This window comes from Cetorhinus maximus, chromosome 10, assembly GCF_964194155.1.
Source record: "Cetorhinus maximus chromosome 10, sCetMax3.hap1.1, whole genome shotgun sequence".
Lineage (NCBI taxonomy): Eukaryota > Metazoa > Chordata > Chondrichthyes > Lamniformes > Cetorhinidae > Cetorhinus > Cetorhinus maximus.
This window is the reverse complement of record NC_135888.1, coordinates 102,721,157-102,742,853: the sequence shown is the minus strand read 5'-3', so window position 1 is coordinate 102,742,853 and position 21,697 is coordinate 102,721,157. Positions and strand designations below refer to the sequence as shown.

The following is a 21,697-nucleotide window of genomic DNA, read 5'->3' as shown; positions in this document are numbered from 1 at the left end:
CTAGAATCTGTTAGGAACAGAGCAACAGAGCATTTAGACAAATATGAGTAGCCCAGAGAGCCCTCAGGATTTGTAAGAAGTAAGTTGTGTCTAATTAACCTAGTTTATTTGAGAAGGTAACTAATATGATAGATGAGGAACTGTCCATGGGTGTCATTTACATGGACTTCCATAAGACGTGGGTACACAACTAAAATGAGAGTGCATGCAATTGAAAGCAACCTTGATTTGTTTGGTTTGGATAGGAAATTGATTGGGAGGTAGAAGAAAGAAAGTGGAGATAATGAGAATGTATAGTATGTGACTAGTGGTGTCTCCAGGGATCTATACTACAGCCACGGCTTTTCAGTATATTTATAAATTACCTGGATGAACAACAGAGAGCCGTATATTTGTTCATTACACCAAGCTAGGTGGCCCAGTAAATAATGTAGATGGGAGCAGAAAATTGCAAAGGGACATTGATGGATTAAATGAATAAAATGGCAGATGGAGTTAAATGTAGGAAAGTTTGAGGTCACCCATTTTGAACCTAAGTTAAAATTGAGTAGTTTCTAAATAGTAATCTGGAAAATGAATGATCAGAGAGATTTGGGGGTCCAAGTAGAGAAATAACAAAGTTAATGGACAGATACAAAATATTATTTAAAAAGCTAATGGAACATTGGCCTCATATCTCACAGGGGCTAAATACAAAGAGGCGGAAGTTACAGCCAGCCAGAGCTCTGGTTAGAACCCCATCTGGAGTATTGTATTCAGTTGTAGGCACCGCATCTCAGGAATGGTATAGTTGCCTGGGAGAGAGTCCGACACAGATTCACCATGATAAAGACATTAAAATGGTTAACTTATTAGAACAGGTTAACTAGAAAAGAATCACAACTGTGGGCGGGATTTTCCAGCCCTGCCTGCTGCCAGGATCATCCGGCCCCGCCGAAAGTCAATAGACTTTTGGCTGAAACAGATACAGAAAAACTCAGCAGGTCTGACAGCATCTGTGGAGAGAGAAAAACAAAGTTAACGTTTCGAGTCCGTATGACCCTTCAGACTTTTGGCTGAGCCACCACATCCCCCACGGCCGGGTTGGAAAATCCAGGCCTGTATCTTGGAATGGGTAATACACCAAAACAGAAGTAAGAGTACAAGGGCATCTCAGTAGTGGTGATCATAAAATAGCAAGGTTCAAGATTAGGCCCGGGGGTGACACGAGTAGGACATGGACGAAGGTAATAAATTGGAAGAGAGCAAATTATGAGGAAATGAGGGTGGAATTAAAGAAGGTAAACTGGGAGAAAATGTTGGCAACTAAGACAAAACAGTGGGAAATCTTTTAAAGGATAATCAGAGTGCAAGAGAAATATATTCTACTAATAAAAAATCTGAAAGACAAAAATTACAAAATAAAATGATCAAGGAATATAAAAAGAAATTGTAAAATTTTCTCTAGACACAAAAAAAAGGAAAATTAAAGTAGGGATGTGGTCACTAAAGGGTGAGCAAACTAACCTTCCAGGTAATGTAAAAGAAATGACAGAAGTATTGAAAAACTATTTTGCTTCAGTTCTTTTTTACTAAAGTTAATGAAATAGACACCACGAGAGGATGAGCTTAAAAATGACTTTAGTACAGTTGAGACAAAAAGGGAGAAAATAATTGACACACTATCAAAGCTAAAAGAGGAATAAAATCTCCGGTCTGGCTCCTCGTTCAGCTAGTATTCAAAAAAATATACAAAAAGGAAGATGGGGCAAAATCTTGCAACTATAGACCTTCTCGTCTTTCTTGCTGTCTGTAACCTTTGACACTGTTGACCACACCATCCACCTCCAACGCCTCTCCTCCTCCGGCCAGCTGAGTGGACTGCCCTCGCCTGGTTTCATTCTTATCTGCCCAGTTGTAATATTGAGAAAATCAATGCCATTCTCTTCAGTCCTTGCTCACAAACTTCAGTCCCTAGCCACTAACTCCATATCTTTTCCTGGTCAATGTCTAAAGCGGAATCAGATTGCTCGCAATTATTGCATCATATTGTATTACAGGGAGAAGGCATAGGAATGACACTAGGTTAATTGCTTATTCAGAATGCAGGTGCAGCCACAAAGGGCTGAATGGCCGCCTCCTGCGCTGTAACGATTCTCTGATATCTGCTGAGTTTCAACCTCAGGTTTGCTGCATCACCAGTCGCCACCTTCTGCTTCCGTGATATCTTCAATCCTACCTCAACTCAACAGCTGCTGAAACCCTGATCTGTGCCTTTGTTACCTCTAAACTTTGCTATTCCAATGCTCTCATGGACAGCCTCCCATTTTCCACCCTCCATAAACTCAAACTCATCCAGAAGTCAGCTGCATGTATCCTAACTTGCACCAAGTCCCATTTACCTCTTTACTCACTGAACTATGCTGGATCCTAACTGTTCTGCCATTGGCGGCCGTACCTTCTGCTGCTTTAAGATGAATTTTAACCAAGTTTGTGGTCGCCCATCCTAATATATCCTTTTGTGGCTCAGTCTCAAATTTTGTTTGATAATGCTCCTTTGAAGCACCTTGCAATGTTTCACAAAGTTAAATGTGCCATATAAATGCAAGTTGTTGTTGTAGTTGCCTGCTTCAGTGCCCTACAACAACTACTGTGGTAACAGGACCCAGAGTACAACAGTGAAAGTATCGAATGTCCAAGTTTTATGAACATCTTTCTTCAATCTCTCTCATGTGGACTAAGTTAACATGAGGAAAAATGATGTCTGGTTCAGTTCCTAAGGTGCTTTATTCTGCAGTAGGCAAAACATGCAAAATATTATGTGGAGTGAGAGATATTTGGTACAATCAGTATAACTTCTGTTTGGTTACTTCAGTAAAGACAAGTAAGAAGAACATGTACATCAGCCCAGCTCTGTGGGCCCTACACACCAATAAAAAGTTATATTTGTTTAGTGCCTGTAGTGTAAAAAAAAAGGCCCAAGGCACTTCACAGGAGTATCAGAAGACAAAAAAACAGCATTAAGCCTTCTATGGAAATATTAGGTCAGATGACCAAAAGTTTGGTCAAAGAGGTAGATTTTGAGGAGTGTCTGAGATCTGGAAAGGGAGGTAAGAGAGAGAGAGAGAGACAAGTGTAGGGAAGGTATTCCAGAGATTATAGAGCCCAGACAACTGAAAGCATGGCCACCATTTGTGGAATGATTAAAATCAGAGATGCTCAAGAACCCAGAATCAGAGAAGCATAGATATCTCGGAGTGTTTGAGACTGGAGGAGGTTACAGGGTTAGGAATCAGAGGAATTTGAAAACAAGGTGATAGGGGAGCAGGACTTGGAGCATGTTGCAAGGGAATCCATGGGCCAAATCTTCCAGTCTTCAGATCGTTAGAGAACAGATCTATGGGTGAGTTGCACATCAGGACCCTGTGGAAGTCCCAACATGCGGACCTCCGTGGGAATTGCTAAGGAAGTTTCAGCTTCTGATGGGCAATTCCCCTGCTCCCTGGGACCCTCCACGAATGTCTCCTACTCTGAGTTAGAGTCGGGGATTATGGCGGATCCAAAGTACTTATCTGAATAGTTACCCAGGAAATGTTAGACAGATTAAATCCTAGTCTAACTTCTGGGTAACTCCAGAACTGACCTCCCAACCACTCACGCTGACCCATGACTACCCCTTTCCAATTACCCCTGACCTCGTCAGTACCCTCCCCAGCCCCTCACCATCCATCCTGATCACCCAAATACACCCCCCCCGACTCCCCAACAACCCTCCACCGACTACCTGACTACCCTCCCGACCAGCTGACTACCCTCCCGACCTGATTACCTACTCACCCACGTACCCACTACCCACATACCCACCTCTCGCACCTACCCGCGCAGCCATTCACTGACATTCATTCACTGACATTCAGACTGAACGTTTAAACATACCATACGGCAGCTGATGCCATAAAATGGGGAAATGTCTTGTCTTCCCCGACTATACTACAATCCAATGTAATTCTCTGAAGGACGCTGCGTTCCACATTTCTGGGACAGCTGGATTCGGAAGATCCCATTAGAAATGCAGAGAAGCAAATTTTTGGACGCAGCAGCAATCCAACAATGATTAATGCTCCTCGGCAGATCCGGGCCCATGTTTTAAAATTTAATTTGTATGTTTATGAGGCAGACCCTGCTCAAAACATAAGCTGAACTGAAAATGAAATGGAGAAATGGAAGCAGAAAAGGTAATCCGAAAAATGAATCTGAACTTCCCAGTCTCTAAGGAAATAAGGAGCAAGCTGACATTGGGAAATCAAAACTAAAACTGGCTGAAGGATTGAAAGGACACAGATCAGTCCAAGTAGCAGTTGTTGAGTCCGCTGACGCTGTACAAGCAAACTGAAGAAGAGTCCAGATCCAGAAGCTGAGAATAAATTGCTGCAGCCTTTTCTGTTACTGCAAGTTAGCATTGGTGGATCTCCACCATCCAAACCATGTTGAACAGCTTCTGCAGACATGTGCCGTTTGTGGTGAAGTCTGTGCCCGTGGACCTCGGGTTGGTTGTGCCCTGCTGTCGGCTATGGATCAAGCTGGCTCCTAGAAGGAGAGGAGCTGAAATTCTTCATGAGGAAGACAAGAATTTGAAGGACTTTGTGATTTACTGTGATCACCAAAATCTGAGTGGGCCGCTGAGCCAATTTGTAAGATCTGTTTTAGGGCAGAATCGTCCCAGGTTTGCACTAAGTGCGGAAGCGGGCAGGATAAAGAACATTTTACCCGCCGGCCATAATGGCAGTTTTTCACACTGTATTGTCCCAATCCCACCTCATTAATCATGCATTCTTGGGAAACACGCCGTTTCAATGGCAGGCGGGCTATCATTTGCCACAATCTCGTGCCAGGTGCCACATTTAAAGTGCAGCTCCGTGCACACCTCTCAATGCTTCCATACCAAGACTGCTGCACAGAAGACGTGACCCCGAAAGGCAGGAAGACTTCAGCCCTCCCCCACTCCCACCCCAGTTTAATGATGTGGCCTCCCAGCGCCTTTTGGACGCCATGATGTCCTCTACCCCCACTCTGGCCACAGCTTGGTAGGCAATGGCAGTGGTGATCAGTGCCAATGCTGCACTGAAGAGGCTGGCTATCCAGTGCAGAGAGAGAATGAATGATCTCATCCGTGCCACCAGGGTAAAGCAACCATCTCATCACTCTAAACCCACACACTCAAGCCCATCATACATTCACTGGCATCTCACTGCCAGCTCAAGGGACATCACCACTCACTCTCTCACACACACCCTCACATCCCCATCTGGCCTCATCTCCTCTGGAGACTGCCTCCTCAGCCCTCACCATCTTGAGGTCACTTGCACAGATCAACTTGTGCTTCCCCCCACACATCCTGGGACACCCCCCTTCACCGGCACGGCGATCGTCCTGCAGTCTCTTCCCTTGCCTGAGGCCACTGGTCCCCCTTCCCCAAGCAAGTCCTAGCCCTGTGGCTGGTCTGGAATGTAGAGACCTGCCCATGAGTCCCGCTAAAAGTGATGTGGTGCTGTCTGTGAAGCCTGGCACTGATGACTGCGAGTGCTGCTCGAAGCAAGGTAGACAAATAAACCTCGAAGTCTCGATGAAGTGCAGCTCGCCAGGTGCACATCACTTATGTACAGTTGTGAAACGCATTGGCGTGCAATCACACCGGCATGCTCGGATGATCCAGTGTGGGGGGATGATTCTGGTGAGCTGGGTTTATAATAATATGCAGATGTATTACAATGAGGTTCCCGATGTCTGGCGCTGGGAAACACGGCCTGCCATTGATGGGCAGAGTGGACGATTGCAAACTGGTTTCACGACAGCATGAAATCAATTTTTGGCCTTCTCGCCATATTGTCCGCTCACGCCCCCAAACATGCTCAACGCCAGCGGGCACAGAAAATTCCGTCCTTAGTTGTATCTACCATTTAATTTATAGTTTCTATTTGACCACACTTTGTTAATTCATTATTAACTCCCGTTAATTCTGGATGTTAGATTATAAGATAGATAGTATTTAGTGTTTGCTTTGTTGACTCTTGTATAGTGAAAAAAAACCATAGAATCTTGTAGCTTCATTCTCTTAGGAAATAACAAGGATTTCATATTTCTTAAAAAAAAGTTACTGGCCTCTACCGAGATTGTAACAGTGTTAAGACATGGGCAGCATGTTATTTTAATTTTACCCTCATCCTTTTCTTTGAAGCCTGACCTCATACTGGATGTCAAGACAAGCAGCCTGCAAATTGAGGTAGTGGAGGAGTTGAGAAAGATGATGGTGAAATAAAGCCGAGTGTCATCAATGTACATTTGGAAACTGATGCTGTGCTTTTGGATGATAGCACCAAGTGGTAATAGATAGACAAGAAATAGTGGGAGAAAGACACCAGAAGTAATAATGTGGGACTGGGTAGAGAAACCATTATAGGTGGTACACTGGCTACGATTAGATAATGGAACCAGGTGAGTTCTGCCCCACCCAGCTGGACAATAGTAGAGAGGCACTGGAGGAGGATAGTGTGGTCAATCGTGTCAAAGGCTGCAGACAGGGTGACCACATTCAATCACACATAAAGCTCCTCAGCTCCCAACTGGACACTTGTTTCAACTGTAAATACTGGTGAGGAAATGTACAGTTTCCATTGTTGACACGAGTATGTTGAACAATCACTGAATTCAAAGGGAAATAAATGAGATTCTCTACTCAAAGATAAAAACAAAAAGCTAAAAGCTACTGCGGATGCTGGAAATCCAAAACAAAATAAAAACAGAATTACCTGGAAAAACTCAGCAAGTCTGGCAGCATCGGCGGAGAAGAAATCAGTCAACGTTTCGAGCCCTCATGGCCCTTCGGCAGAACTTGGCTTCAGTTCTGCCGAAGGGCCATGAGGGCTCGAAACGTTGACTGATTTCTTCTCCGCTGATGCTGCCAGACTTGCTGAGTTTTTCCAGGAGATTCTCTACTACATGCTTGCACTGCCATCTGTTGGCAGTAAACATGATCAACTCTGTTCATAGCCTAGAATTTGTTGCAATACGAATCTCATTGAGTGCCCCATTTTTTGAATTATTTTTCCTCAATTTTCAGCTACAGTTAGTTTTGCGCCAACAGTTACTGGGAATACGAGTTGATAATGGGTAATCTGGGAACTTGATAAATGACGGGACCTGCAGTCTATCTCGTTAACCAATGAGATTTAAAGATTGAGAAACATGAACCACAGGGAAGGAAAGAAGATAAATTTGAGTCAAATTAGATACATAAAGTAAATGAAGAGCAGGAAAGAAAGATTAGATTAAGAGAAAGAAAACAGAAAGGAACAATAAAAAAATGAAAAAAACATTCAAAAACCTCTAGGATAAACTTAGCACCTGCAGGAGTGAGACACCACAGTTTAAATTGTTCCCTTTCTGAGATGGAGAGTTTGAGTAGCATTGCAGGAACATAAATCTTGTCATGAAAAGGGTCTTTACACTGTCAAGCATCAGCCATAACTTTCTGTTGTGAGTATAATTAATTTTAATGGTGCAACTGAATCTCATGGGGAGGTTGACAGTGCCAACTTTTGTGCAGCTAGTGTTGAAACATTGTAAATTCTTTAGTCTTTCATGGGATGTGGGCATCACTGGCAAGGGCTGAATTTATTTGCCCTTGAGAAGGTGGTGGTGAGCTGCCTTCTTGAACCGCTGCAGTCCATGTGGTGTAGGTACACCCACAGTGCTGTTAAGGAGGGAGTTCCAAGATTTGGACCCAGCGACAGTGAAAGAATAGTGAAATATTTACAAGTCAGGATGGTGTGTGACTTGGTGGGGAACTTCCAGGTGGTGGTGTTCCCATTCTCCTGCTGCCCTTGTCCCTCTAGGCGGTAGAAGTCACAGGTTTGGAAGGAGCTGACAAAGGAGCCTTGGTGAGTTGCTGCAGCGCATCTTGTAGCTGGTACATCCAGCTGTCACTGTGCACTGGTGGTGGAGGGAGTGAATGTTAAAGTTGGTGGATTGGGTGCCACTTAAGCGGACTGCTTTTTCCTGGATGTGTTGAGCTTCTTGAGTGTTGAAGCTGCAATCATCATACTCCTAACATGTGCCTTGTAGATGGTGAACGGGCTTTGAGGAGTCGAGGTGAATTACTCGCTGCAGGATTCCTAGCCTCTGACCTGCTTTTATAGCCACAGCATTTATGTGGCCAGTTTCTGGTCAATGGTAACCCCCAGGATGTTGATATTGTGGATGGGAGATTCAGTGATGGTAATGCCATTGAATGTCAAGAGGAGATGATTAGATTTTCTCTTGATGGAGATGGTCATTGCCTGTGTGGTGAAAATGTTACTTGCCACTTATCAGCCCAAGCCTGAAGGATGCCCAGGTCTTGCTGCATTTGGACATGGACTGCTTTAGTGTTTGAGGAGTCACGAATGATACTGAACATTGTGCAATCATCAGTGAACATCCCCACTTCTGACCTTATGGTGGAAGGTGATTGATGAAACAGCTGAAGATGTTTGGGTTTAGGACACCAACTTGAGAAACTCCAGCAGTGATGTCCTGGAGCTGAGATGATTAACCTTCAACAACCACAACCATTTTCCTTTGTGCTAGGTATGACTCCAATCAGTGGAGAGTTTTCCTCCTGATTTCTATTGACTTCAATTTTGCTAGGGCTCCTTGATGCCATAGTCAAGCAAATGCTGCCTTGATGTCAAAAGCAGTTACTCTCACCTCCCCTTGAGTTCATCTCTTTTGTCCATGTTTGGACTAAGACTGTAATGAGGTCAGGAGCTCAGTGGCCCTGGCAGAACCTAAACTGAGCATTAGTGACAGTTTATTGCTAAGCAAGTGCCGTTTGATAGTGCAGTCGACGACACCTTCCATCACTTTATTGATGGTCGAGATTAGGCTTATGGGGTGCTAATTAGCTGGATTTGAATTGCCCTGTTTTTTGCAGTCAGAACATACATGGACAATTTTCCACATTGTTCGGTAGGTGCCAGTGTTGTCGCTGTACTGGAACATCTGGCTAGGGAGGCATCTAGTTCCTGAACACAAGTCTTCAGAAATATTGCCAGATGCTGTCAGGGCACACAATCTTTGCAGTATCCAGTGCCTTCAGCCGTTTCTTGATTTCACTTGAAATGAATTGAATTGGATGGAGACTGGCATCTGTGATGCTGGGATTCTCCAGCAATTTGTTGTGATTCGCAATTCATGGGCTATCTCATCCTTGTCACAAGTAACTGGTTTATTCATTCACTGGTAGTGATGTTCTGGACCATGTTGCAGGGCTTTTATTTTAAACTTGTCAATATTATAAAAAGAAAATGACTGCATTAGATGTGCTGAGGGACCCTTCCACAAGCCCCCACACAAGGACTGCATTAGATGTGCTGAGGGACCCTTCCACAAGTCCCCACACAAGGACTGCACGGAAATTGCAAGGAAGTTCAAACCTCCAATGGGCAATTACCCTGCACTGGGAGACTTCGGATGGTTCCGACTCTCTTAGCAGAATAGTTACCCAGGAAAAGCTGGAAGGATTACAACCACTTGCAACTCTTGGGTAACTATAGTACTGACCCCACACCCACCCCCACCACGCCCTGACTACCCTCCTGGCCTCCCGACTACCGTCCCAACACCTCGACTAACCCCCAACCCATCCTACCCCCATGACCCATCTTACCCTCCCAAGCCATCCTACCTCCCTGACCCATCCTACCAACCCCAACCCTCCAGACCCATCCTACCAACCCCAACCCCCCACCCCGCCTCAACCCATCTTAAATCCATAATTACTGCTGAACAGCCTCACTGGTTCTAAAAAAACTAATTTTACATTTATGGGGTGTCAGATTTCTTCATTACTATTTTAAAAAGTTTATTTATGATATTTCAGCTTCTACCCTAATTCTATCCATATGTCCCAATTATTTATTTAGCTCTTTGTAAATTTTTAATTTAGAATGAAAAGTTCAGTGATTATTAGTTGCTGCATTCCTGTCTGTGCGAACGTGAGAACTTTAATGTGATTAGCTGCTGAACCTGTTTGATGGTATCATTTTTGTTGGACGCCAGGAGATTTCCTTGACTTAATGCTAGATTCAAACTGACAAGAAAGGGGAAATACACACAACAGAGGTCACTTAATCTTTGTGGGCAGCTTTCTTTGGGGTCATCGAGCGTCCCCTGTTTAAGCAACTTGCCCTATCCATTACATTTGTGATAAATTGGTTAATCTCTGATTAATGTGCTAATGAATGTGATAATCTCAGAACATGAGTAGTTCTGTTATTTAACAGGTAATCTGACGAAACCCTTACCTGAACTAATGGAATAAAATCTCCTTTGCTGGAAGTTCCAGGAACTGAAGTAGTATTGCCAAAAATGTTTATCATGTTTCAGTACCTTGCTTCTGGACATATCCAGATTCTTTAGAAAGTTATCTGTGCTCATTTGCATTGATGCTGGAGCTTTGGAAAAACAAGGTGCTATTGTAATTTTGCATATAGTTTTCAACTGGAGCCATCTATAGATCAAGATTACTGCCCTGGGTGTTATTTATTGCAATATTTTTTCATATTCACTGGCAATTTCCAATGACGGTAAAGAGTCTCCAAAACTGGAAAACTTCCACATTTGCTGAAACAGGAGCAGGTTGGCGCATTGCAAGGTAACGCAAGTTTCATACTCAAAATCAATGTTAGGTTATAAAATATAAAGGGAAAAAAGACTATGTTGAACATGAAAAGAAAAATCATTTTAAGGAATAGAAACAGAAAATGCTGGAAAAACACAGCAGGTCTGGTAGCATCTGTGGAGAGAGAAACAGGATTAACATTGCAAGTCAAATTACTTTTCTTCAGATCCAAAAGTTAGGTACAAGTCTGCCTAAGGACATATTGGAAAGAAGTCATCCTCAGTATTACAAAGTACAAGGTTTTCCATTGGAATGAATAAGGATGTGACGAGCAAATGTTTCCATTAACACATTTCTCTTGAAAGAAATGATTAACTGAAAGGTTAATTTTATTGAGATCTCACCATTATGATTCATAATGACTTCAACCAACCCATGAAATAGAGAAATAGAATGCATGGAAAAATATCAAAAATGACAGGAGAATTTGTCATACCTGCAGAATAAAAATATATTTCAGTGAAACCTTTTTAGAAGAGAAAGAAAATGTTTGCAAGTCTCTTACATGCTGCATTTAATAACTGATGCGTACTGTTGAAGCTCTTTGTCTTGCGCTCATGAGGACAGACACAAGAATGCCAAATTTCAAAGGGAGCATTCAAAGGGACGAGGAATCACCATGGAGAAAGCAATGGGGAACAACAGGCCTGGACATGCTCTCTTTGCATGCAGAGGACAGGTCCCTGCATATGAATATATGTAACTTAATTGCTTACCATGTATTGTGCATACTCATGAACAGGCCTAAGGCCACCACTTTCGGACCTGAAAAGTGCCCAGTCTTTGAGCAACAGGTGAAGCTAGTTGTTTCATGCTGCTATTATGCTGTAGCAACATGTGTGGTACTTTCTACTAACAAGATACTGGTATCAAGCTAAAAACATATTCTACCAACCACACAAATGAGTGATGTGTCTATGAATTTCATTGCCGGTGTGATGCTTACCATGTATTGTGCATACTCATGAACAGCAATTAATGCTAGATTCAAACTGACAGGAAAGGGGAAATACATACAACAGGGATCACTTAATCTTTGTGGGCAGCTTTCTTTGGGGTCAGCGAGTCCCCTATTTAAGCAACTTGCCCTATCCATTACATTTGTGATAAATTGGTTAATCTCTGATCAATAAGAAGGCTGGAGGCCAAGTCTCAATTAAAGTTGACTATCCAACCAGTCAATACCCTATACTCCTGTAGTATAAGTTGTTGTGATTGTTTGAAATTTTGCATTCTTGCTTTTGTCCTGATGAATGCAAGATGAAAAGCTTCAGCAATATGTCTGTTTTCAGCAATATTGATGGTCCAACATTTGCATTCCCCACAAACTCTAACCTGTGCAAAATTTGGTCATGGGTATCCTATCCATTTCGACATTAGCCCCATCCTTACTAAGAGGGAAATTTGAACAGAGGAAAATAGACAGATGTTCATGATCTCACATCAAGAATAAATGTACACATCCTGGAATCATACTGGTAGATATTAACATCAGGAATACATGTCCACTTAACATCAGTTATGAGCATAGACTCTGAGATTTAATATGAGCACATGCTGTGATACCAGGGCACTTACATGAACTCTGATGTTTGAAGGGACAGATATTCCAACATTAGGAAAATGAACATATGTGCATAATGTGACATTGGGATTAAAAGTGGATTACTTAATTCTGCAAATTTTGATACAATTTCTTTGGTTGTTAGATAAAGTATTGGATGTCGAATTGGACAAAGCCAATGTTTACAAACTTTTCATATAGCAGTACTTTTCTTAAATTTAACTCTTACTAATGCTTATCTTAATATACTGAAGGCCCCATTTTGTTTTATAAATGTGTGACAGAATATCTGTTCCATATCTGTTTTGGTTACTTTAACATTTAAATGTTCATTTGAATTAATACACTATTTGCCTAAAGTCTTAAATGTAGCTTTAGGTATGTAATTTTTAACTTATGAATGACATTTAGCTAAAATATGATATTTATAGTAGCCTATAGGAGTTAATATCACCTCATTTTTAATTTGTGTAATTGAATAATACATGTTTAATTTCCAACTTAATGGTTTTGATATTCTTGAGAACTAAACATATTAAATCTCTGGACTACATAAAATAGCAAAATAAATCAATAATTGGTTGTGTTGGTATGAAATGAACAATTAGCATCAACTTTAGTTTTGCTACAGCACTTCCAATAATACCATTGAGATATATTTTATAACAAAAATTTTACTTTTTAAATTGCAAGGAGGTAATAAGAAAATTTGGCTGTGAAATTCATTTGTTGTCAGTGCTATGGAAACTCAGCAAGGCAAAATAGTGGTGAAACCACTTCCAGCATGGCCTGCACAGCATATCATGCATATAGAGGGCACTATTGCAGGCATGTTGTGTATCCACCGGAAGTATGCTGAGTGAGCAGATCATGACATCACTCTGAATGAAATGCTGATTTTGCATTTGACCTGCCATTTGGACCTTGCAGGTCCTGCTAATTCCTTCTTTTAAACATGCATTCAGCTGCAGGAGGGATGCCCATCATCCAATTTAATACAGGGAAAATTGAAGCCATCATTTTCGGTTCCCACTCCAAACTTCATTCCCTGACTCTATCGCTCTCCCTGACAGCAGTCTGAGGTTATACCAGTCTGCTCCCCACCTTGGTGTCACATTTGACCCTGAGATGAGCTTCCAACCTCATATTTGTGCCATCACTAAGACCACCTATTTCCATTTCCATAATATCACTCAATTTGGGCTCTGTCTCAGCTCATCTGCTGCTGAAACCCCCATTCATACTTTTGTTACCTTTAGACTTGACTATTACAAATCACTCCTGGCTAGTCTCCAACATTCTACCCTCCGTAAACTTGAGGTCATATAACGCTACTGCCCGTGTCTTAATTCACAGGTCCCATTCGCCTATCACCCCTGTGCTCACTGATTCACCTAGGCTCCCAGTCAAGCAATGTTTTAATTGTAAAATTTTAATCCTTGTTTTCAAATCCCTCCATGCTCTTGCTCTTCCCTGTCTCTGTAATCTCCTTCAGCCTCACAATTCTCTGGGGTACCTGTGCTTGTGCTTCATCTAATTCTGGCCTCTCTACATCCCCAATTTTAATCGCTCCACCACCAGTGGCTGTGCCTTCAGTTGCCTAGACCCCAAGCTCTGGAATACCCTTCCTACACCTCTCTGCCTCTCTACCTCACTTTCCTCCTTTAGACTATGGCTCTTGCAAAGCTTCTGCTCATCTGACTTTTCTCCTTATGTGGCTGGGTGTCATACTTTGTTTTATGATGCTCCTATGGAGCGCCTTGGAGTTTTTGATTATGTTAGAGGTGCCATATAAATACAAGTTGTTGTTGTTGTGTTACTTAAAGGCATCGGCAGGGGACTTTCATGCGAGGTGCTTTTGACTTTCTTTTGTGCTGCAGAGTTAGTGTTCAGCGTTGTAAGAGGAGCAGAAGGGAGTTTTCCTGGACTTTTCCGAGGAGTCTAGATGACTTTGAAGCTGGGCCTGTCAGCAAAAGAAACCCCTATTAATAATGGAGGTTATAGTTGCAGTCCCTCTTGAGCTGCAGCATGACAGTGACATGGGCACAGGCAGTAAAGAAGGGAAGCTGTGCAGAGGGAGGAGAAGGAGGAAGAAGATTGCAGGAGCCATTCAGGACCAAATCACTTCTGATAGGCTGTCTGTGAGTGACGAATCAGTCTTCCATTCCTCTAAAATCTCATCCCCACACCGATGCTCACAATTCTCACATCTTTCCAACCCTCTTCTGCAGACCAACAAAGGCCAAATTCCTGAAATAAAAGACACTAAAATGAATCTTGCCATAACAGCTTTATCCAACAACACTTCCAAAAATACATACAAAATTGAATGATTCACCACTGTGCATTTAATGCCTGTCTTGCAGTTGATTTTGTCTGTCCTAGTGTTCCTATGCAGTGCTACCCCAGTGGTTTCAGCATGGCTGATAAGGCAGTCTGGGTTGGGTGACTTACAGTCAAAAGCATGGGCAGTGGCAGAGCTGCAATGGTGAGAGCTATCACCCTGGGAGAGAACAGAAGGTTTGTGCATGAGGAGCTATTCCCCTGGTGCAGCACCTCAGGAATCCTAGTAACCTGCTAGGGCACAGATTGCTGGAATGCTGTGAGAGCCTGCATAGCCCCTTGAGCACTGGTATCTTCAGCCATGATAGCAGCAAACCCAATCTCCATGGCACCATACATGGATCTCATGGCCTCAGTCTGAGCTTCCATTGCAGCAGCACTGAGATCTTGGGTGGCTTCAGCCTGTGCTTCAATGAAAGCTGAGACATTAGCCACCAAGACGTTGTGTCGTGTTAGGTCCGCAGGTGCTGCCATGGAGTTGGCCACCACTTCCATTTAGGAAAGAATGGGATCCCAGCTCTATGCGAATTCCTATGCCAAGTTGAATCTGGACTCCTCCCTGCTCCTTGACAGTGACAATGAGCTATCTAACAGGCCTGACAATGCACATGCATCTCTGTGCACAGTGTTCTCCTGTACACTGCCTGGTGAAGTCCTTACCTCAGCTGCTTGCAGCAGAAAACATTTGTGACCCTTCCTTGTGGGGAATTGGCACACATGTAATCCTTTCCCCCTAGTCTGTCCTACTCATGCCGGCGACTCACCACGTGCTGGTCTCATCTCTGTATTGGCTTTTAAAGTAGGTGCTGCATCAATATTTGAGCTGGGGCTTGCAATTGTCAGATGAAGTGACAGATGTCCGCTGTTGACCGCACCCCTAATGGTGAGACCTCACTGGCTCACCAGACCGCAGGTCGTGGAAATCTGAAAACAGGAGGGCAGGGCTGGAGTGAGGGAAGAGAGAGGTGGGGTGGAAAGCAAGAGGTACTTGGTAACACCATCTGCAGCTTGCAATTCATGCCACTTCACAGAGGCTGAAGTAGATGAGAAGGTGCATAAGGCAGGAACATACCATTATCCTGAATGACTTCAGCAATATTAGATGCAACAGCCTCAGTCACGGCCTGCCCTGTAATGTGAAGCACCATCTCCTCCAAAGGGCTCAGAAGAAGCAGGCATGCCTGTCCCCTGCTGGTTCTCTGCTGCTGTTTCCTGTCATGTGCAACCTAGTCCTGCAACAGAGAAGGAAGAGTGTCAGTGAGTTTGTTGCAATATGTTTGGGTGATATGCCTGTCATAGATGAATAGCTGAAAGTATGAGCAAGCTGTAAGAAGTAGCGCGGGATTGCAGCATTTGTAAGGGCGTGAAGGTGACATGAAGCATCTGAATGTTAGACTTGAGTCCTGATTGCTGATTGCAGAGTGATGGGGCTGAGGTGCAGTGAGCAGCATGAGAGGTTGGTGGTTTGGTGGATGAGATATCATTGGGAGATGGATTCACTGACTTTGACCACTCATGTGTGGCATTGAACTTTTTGTAGCACTGCAGCCAGGTTCTTGGAGTCAGACTCTGGGAATTCACCTCCTTGCATGACCACTTGCTCCCATTCCCTTTGCAGAGTTAGTCTTGAGGACCTCTTGGCCCCCTGTAGAATTATGACCATTCCACCTCCTGCAGTGCCACATCAGAGAAACTGAGAGCCCTTTCTCTGACCTGTTGCTCTGCTGGTGGGCTTCTTTCTTCCCTCAGACTTTAACTAACAGTCCCACCAGCTGCTATATCCTGAATACACCTCCCCTTTATGCAGGATAGGCCAATTGGAAGTTGTGCTAGCCTCACATGCACCTCCTCCTGTTGAGCCAGTAAATAGTCACAAGTGCATTTAGTGCTGGGCTGCACCTAACATCATGGAGATGAGCAAGCAGCACAAATTCTGCATACAGGCTGCATTACCTCAAATGCGCACAGGGGAATTGTGCATCACATTCCTCATGCCAGCTGATGGGCCTAATCAAACCTTTAGCCCTTTAAGTTTTTGCAATTTTTGAACAAGACCAACTAATGATACTACTTCACCGGAAATTACAGCACCCTTGGCAAGCTGTTCCAGTACAGCTACAACACTGGCATCTACCCGGATATGTGGAAAATTGCCCACGTATGTCCCGTACCACAAAAAGCAGGACAAATCCAAGCCGAACAATTGCCACCCCATCAGTCTATCACCATTTTGATCATCAGTAAAGTAATGGAAGGGGTCATCAACAGTGTTATCAAGGGGCACGTGTTGAGCAATTACCTGCTCACTGACGCTCAGTTTGGGTTCTGCCAGGATCACTTAGCTTGTGACCTCATTACAGCCTTGGGTGAAACATAGGTAAAAGAGCTGAACTCCAGTGTGAGGTGAGAGTGACTGCCTTGTCATCAAGACAGTATTTGACCAAGTGTGGGCATGAAGGAGCCCTAGCAAAACTGGAGTCATTGGGAATAGGGGGAAAACTCTCCGCTTATTGGAGTCATACCTAGCACAAAGGAAGATGGATGTGATTGTTGGAGGTCAATCATCTCAGCTCCAGGACATCACTGCAGGAGTTCCTCAGGCTAGTATCCTAGGCCTAATCTTTAGCTGCTTCATCAATGACCTTCCATCATATGGTCAGAAGTGGGAATGTTCACTGAAGATTGCACATTTGCGACTCTTCAGATACTGAAGCAGTCCATGTCCAAATGCAGCAAGACCTGAACAATATCCAGGCTTGGGCTGACAAGTGGCAAGTAACATTTGTGCCACACAAGTGCTAGGCAATGGCCATCTCCAACAAGAGAGAATCTAACCATTGCCCCTTGACATTCAACGGCTTAACCATCGCTGAATCTCCCACTATCAACATCCTAGGGGTTACCATTGACCAGAAACTGAACTGGACAAGCCATATAAATATTGTGGCTAAAAGAGTGGATCAGAGGCTCAGAGTCCTGCAGCGAGTAACTCACCTCCTGACTGCACAAAGCCTGTCCACCATCTACAAGGCACAAGTCAGGAATGTGATGGAATACTCTCCACTTGCCTGGATGAGTACTTGACGATGAACTTAGTGATTTGAGCTTTATCCTGCTGTCCGCAGCTACAATCTTTAATCAGATATGGCTTCTTAAAGGCTACAATCCACCAGCCCCAGCATATTTAAAAACATCCAGGACAAAGCAGCCCACTTGTTTGGCAGCCCACCCACAAACATTCACTCCCTCCACCACCAACGCACAGTGGCAGTAGTGTGTGCAATCTACAAGATGCACTGCAAAAATTCACCAAGGCTCCTTAGGCAGCACCTTCTAAACACACGACCACTACCATCTAGAAGAACAAGGCCAGCAGATATATGGGACCACCAACACCTGGAAGTTCTCCTCCAAGCCATTCACCATCTTGACTTGGAAATATATCGCCGTTCCTTCACTGTTGCTGGGTCCAAATCCTGGAACTCTCTCCCTAACAGCACTGTGGGTGTACCTACACTACATGGAATGCAGCGGTTCAAGGAGGCAGCTCACCACCACCTTCTCAAAGGCAATTAAAGATGAGCAATAAATGCTGGCCTAGCCAGCAAAGCCCACATCCCATGAATGAATAAAAAAAAGTTCAACAATCACAACTAAAACATAGACACAAACTAATCATGATTTAGTAATCTATCTATTGGAAATTGCACAAGATGAGTTTGCCATATTTTCACCGACTGAGGAGTTGCCCCAGCAATGTTCTACAGGGCTGAATCTGCCTAGGCTTTGTGTGCGAGCTGACTTAAATATCTATTGAAGGATCTACAATCCATGTAAAAGGGAATAATATGCTGGGGCTGGTGGATTGTAGCCTTTAAAAAGCCATATCTGATTAAAGATTGTAGCTGGGGGCAGCAGGATAAAGCTCGAATGCCTTGGGTAGCTTGTGTGCAATTTTATCTACTTTCCAAACGCAGAAGGCCAAAGAAAGGACAAAAGCAATGAAAGAGTGAACAATAAAGGCCAAAGTTTCAGTTAAACTGATGTCCAAGCCCTCCTTAAGGAAATTGAGCAAAGGAAAAACAAAGAAAGAAAATGTCAAGCCTCCATGGGAGAAAGCCACAGAAAATTAAATTTTGAGCGATCTGGAGGGAGATGGCACTGTATCCCAGCTCTGTCACCCCACCAACTAGGGCTTCTTTGTGCCATCCTCGGTCAAGAGTTATCTTGATACTAAGGGCAGACACTCTCACCTCGCTTCTGGAAATTTGCTCTTTTCTCCATGTTTGAACCAAGGCTGTGATGAGGTCTGGAGACAGATGGTCCTGGCAGAACCCAAAATGAGCATCAGTGAGCAGAAGCAGGTTATTGGTGAGTAACCATTGCTTGATAGCACTGTCGACGAGCCCCTCCATCACTTTACTGATTGATTAAGAGGAGGCTGATAGGGATGCTGTATTTTTAAATAGTCTTTTTTTCTAGAAATTTTGATCCATCTCGGAAAATAATTCTGAGAAAGGATCTTGAAGCCATGGAGGTGACAGTGATAACATTTTAATCGCAGGAAGTTTGCTTATTTGATATTTTAAAAGTAATCTATTGCAAAATCCAGTAGGTGGTACACTTGGCAAGGTTTTGTTTTGTGATTTTCTTAGCTAACTGACATTGCGTTTTATATTTTGAAATCTTAGCTAAACGTAGTAAGTAAAATTGTGAAGTTCATTTTTCTTCTTTCACCTCTGATTATCTTATTGATTATATGCATTGACCCTACATTTCTCAAAAAAATCATTTACCTGTTATGAGTGTTTTAATTAATAATAGACCATTCTTACAGAAATTCCTTCCACTATATCAAGCAGAATATTACACTGATTAAGAAACAAAAATAACTATTATACGATTCAGATGTTTTCTTTGTTGATTTCTTGTCTGTGATTTTTCCATTTTTTATTATCTAACCAACATTTGCTTCCACTTCACTTCCAGCAAGAATGTTTCAAGTATTGATCGATATTTGCACAAACTTCTTCCTTACATCTGTACCAAATCTCTCTCCCACAAATGTTCTGACATTATCTTATTCCATTTAATATTTTGTATACAGTCCTCTGTCAGCTCTAGTTTCTCCAGTCTTTGGCATTAGGAATCAGCCTCATGCCTCTTATGTAAATCAGCTCCATGGTTTCAAGTTTTCCCTTACGCCTTGAAGACCAAACCTAAGCACAGCTCTCAAAGAATGGTCTGATCAAGGCACTCTACATAGCTTTACCATGATATTTTCCAAAACACTCAACTGACCTAGCAATATAATTAAATGTTCTCTTTCTTTATTGCTGCTTCACAGAAATATGATATGTTAAGGTTAATAGTACCCAATTCACCTTTATACTCCATTTTAAGTTATTTCTACATTAGTTATTAGTATTCTTATTATATCCACTTTTCCTTCTGTTTGTAGTATTTTGCATTTATCTGTATTGAATTTAGTCTGCCAATGATTTCCCAATTATAGTTTTTATCCAATTTATTTTACTGGTTCCTGGCTGGTTCATAGTTCTTGACTATCCAGCTTAGTATTGTCTGAAAACTTGACCAGTTTGCATTGAGTTTTGCATTAATGTCAATCATTGGACTGGAACTTCCAAGCTCCCCAGCATCGGATTGAGGGGGTACCCCAAAGATGCACTGGGGAATCCCTCTTGGAACCTCACAGGTAAGCAATTGCATGGCAATTGTCCAGAAGTGCTAACTTCCTCTGGACAATTGCACTGCGCTGGGAACCATCCGAAAATGCAATTTAAAATGCAAACTTTGGATGGTTCCGCCAGGGTTACACCAATATTTATCCAGCAAAAGTTAGAATAATTAATACCTCTTCTAACTTCTGGGTAACAACTGTAAAGACCCAGACTGATCCTCCCATAGGAATCCCCTAACAACACCAACTCCCCCCATGGGAGTCCCCAACCCTGACTAACCACTTCCCCACAGTATTCTCCAACCCCAACACCCATGGGATTCCATCGACCCACACAGGACACCTCACTCGCCTACCCCCCTCCCCCACCCCACCCCACCATGGGCCCAACTCTCACCCCCCAACCCAACTGGAACCCCACCCCCGAGGTCTGACCAGACACCCACACCTCAATGTCCGACCCCCCCATCCCCCTGGATGTCCAAATCCCCCACACCCCCCGAACGTCCGACCCCTCCGCATCCCCCTGATTGTCCGACCCCTCCGCATCCCCCAGAATGTCCGACCCACCCATACCCTGGAATGTCCAAGCCCCCCCACACCCCCTAATGTCTAAAGGCCCCCCAGACACCCGAATGTCCGAACCCACATTTTTCCTACCCCTCACCACCACCCCCGCCGAATGTCCAACCTCTCCACACCCCCCCAATGCCTGACCCCTCCACACTTCGAATGTCCGAGCCCCCTGGACCCCTGAATGTCCAACCCTCCAGGCCCCAACACCCCCCCCAATTTCCGAGCCCCCAACCATCCCAAATGTTCAACCCCCCCCACCCCCTCCTAAATGTCCGACCCCCCACCATCCCAAATGTCCAAACGCACCCACATCACCCTGAATGTCTAGCCCCCACCCCCTCTCAAATGTCTGATCACCCCACCACCCGATTGTCTGACCCGCTCCAAACCCCCCCGAACGTCTGACCATCCACCCCTTCCCAAAACCCCCATACCCTCCTGAATATCTAACCCCCTCAGACCCCCCCATTGCTGAACCAGCCCACCCCCTGCCTGATGTCTGATCACCCCAATGTCCCACTGCCCCACCTTCTCCCAAATGTCCGACCCCCCCACACCCCTGAATGTCTGACCCCACCACACTCCTGAATATCTGACCCCCTCCACCCCTCCTGAATGTCCGACCCTCCCACCACTCCAAATATCCAACTGCCCATCACTCTGTGTTCGACCCTCCCACGGCCTCCCGACTGTCCGAACCCCCCCACCACCCCAACTGTTCCACGCCCCCACCCCCTTCCAAATGTCCAACCCCCCACCACCCCAAATGTCCAACCGCCCACCCCCTCCTGAATGTCCGAGCACCCCCCCCACC

General features: G+C 44.0%; 1 long non-coding RNA gene across 1 annotated transcript in view; it reads left to right on the top strand.

The window, feature by feature from the left end:
* Positions 1 to 21,697, top strand: part of LOC144685278 (uncharacterized) — an 82,120-nt gene that overhangs the window by 766 nt on the left and 59,657 nt on the right. The window lies entirely within an intron of this gene.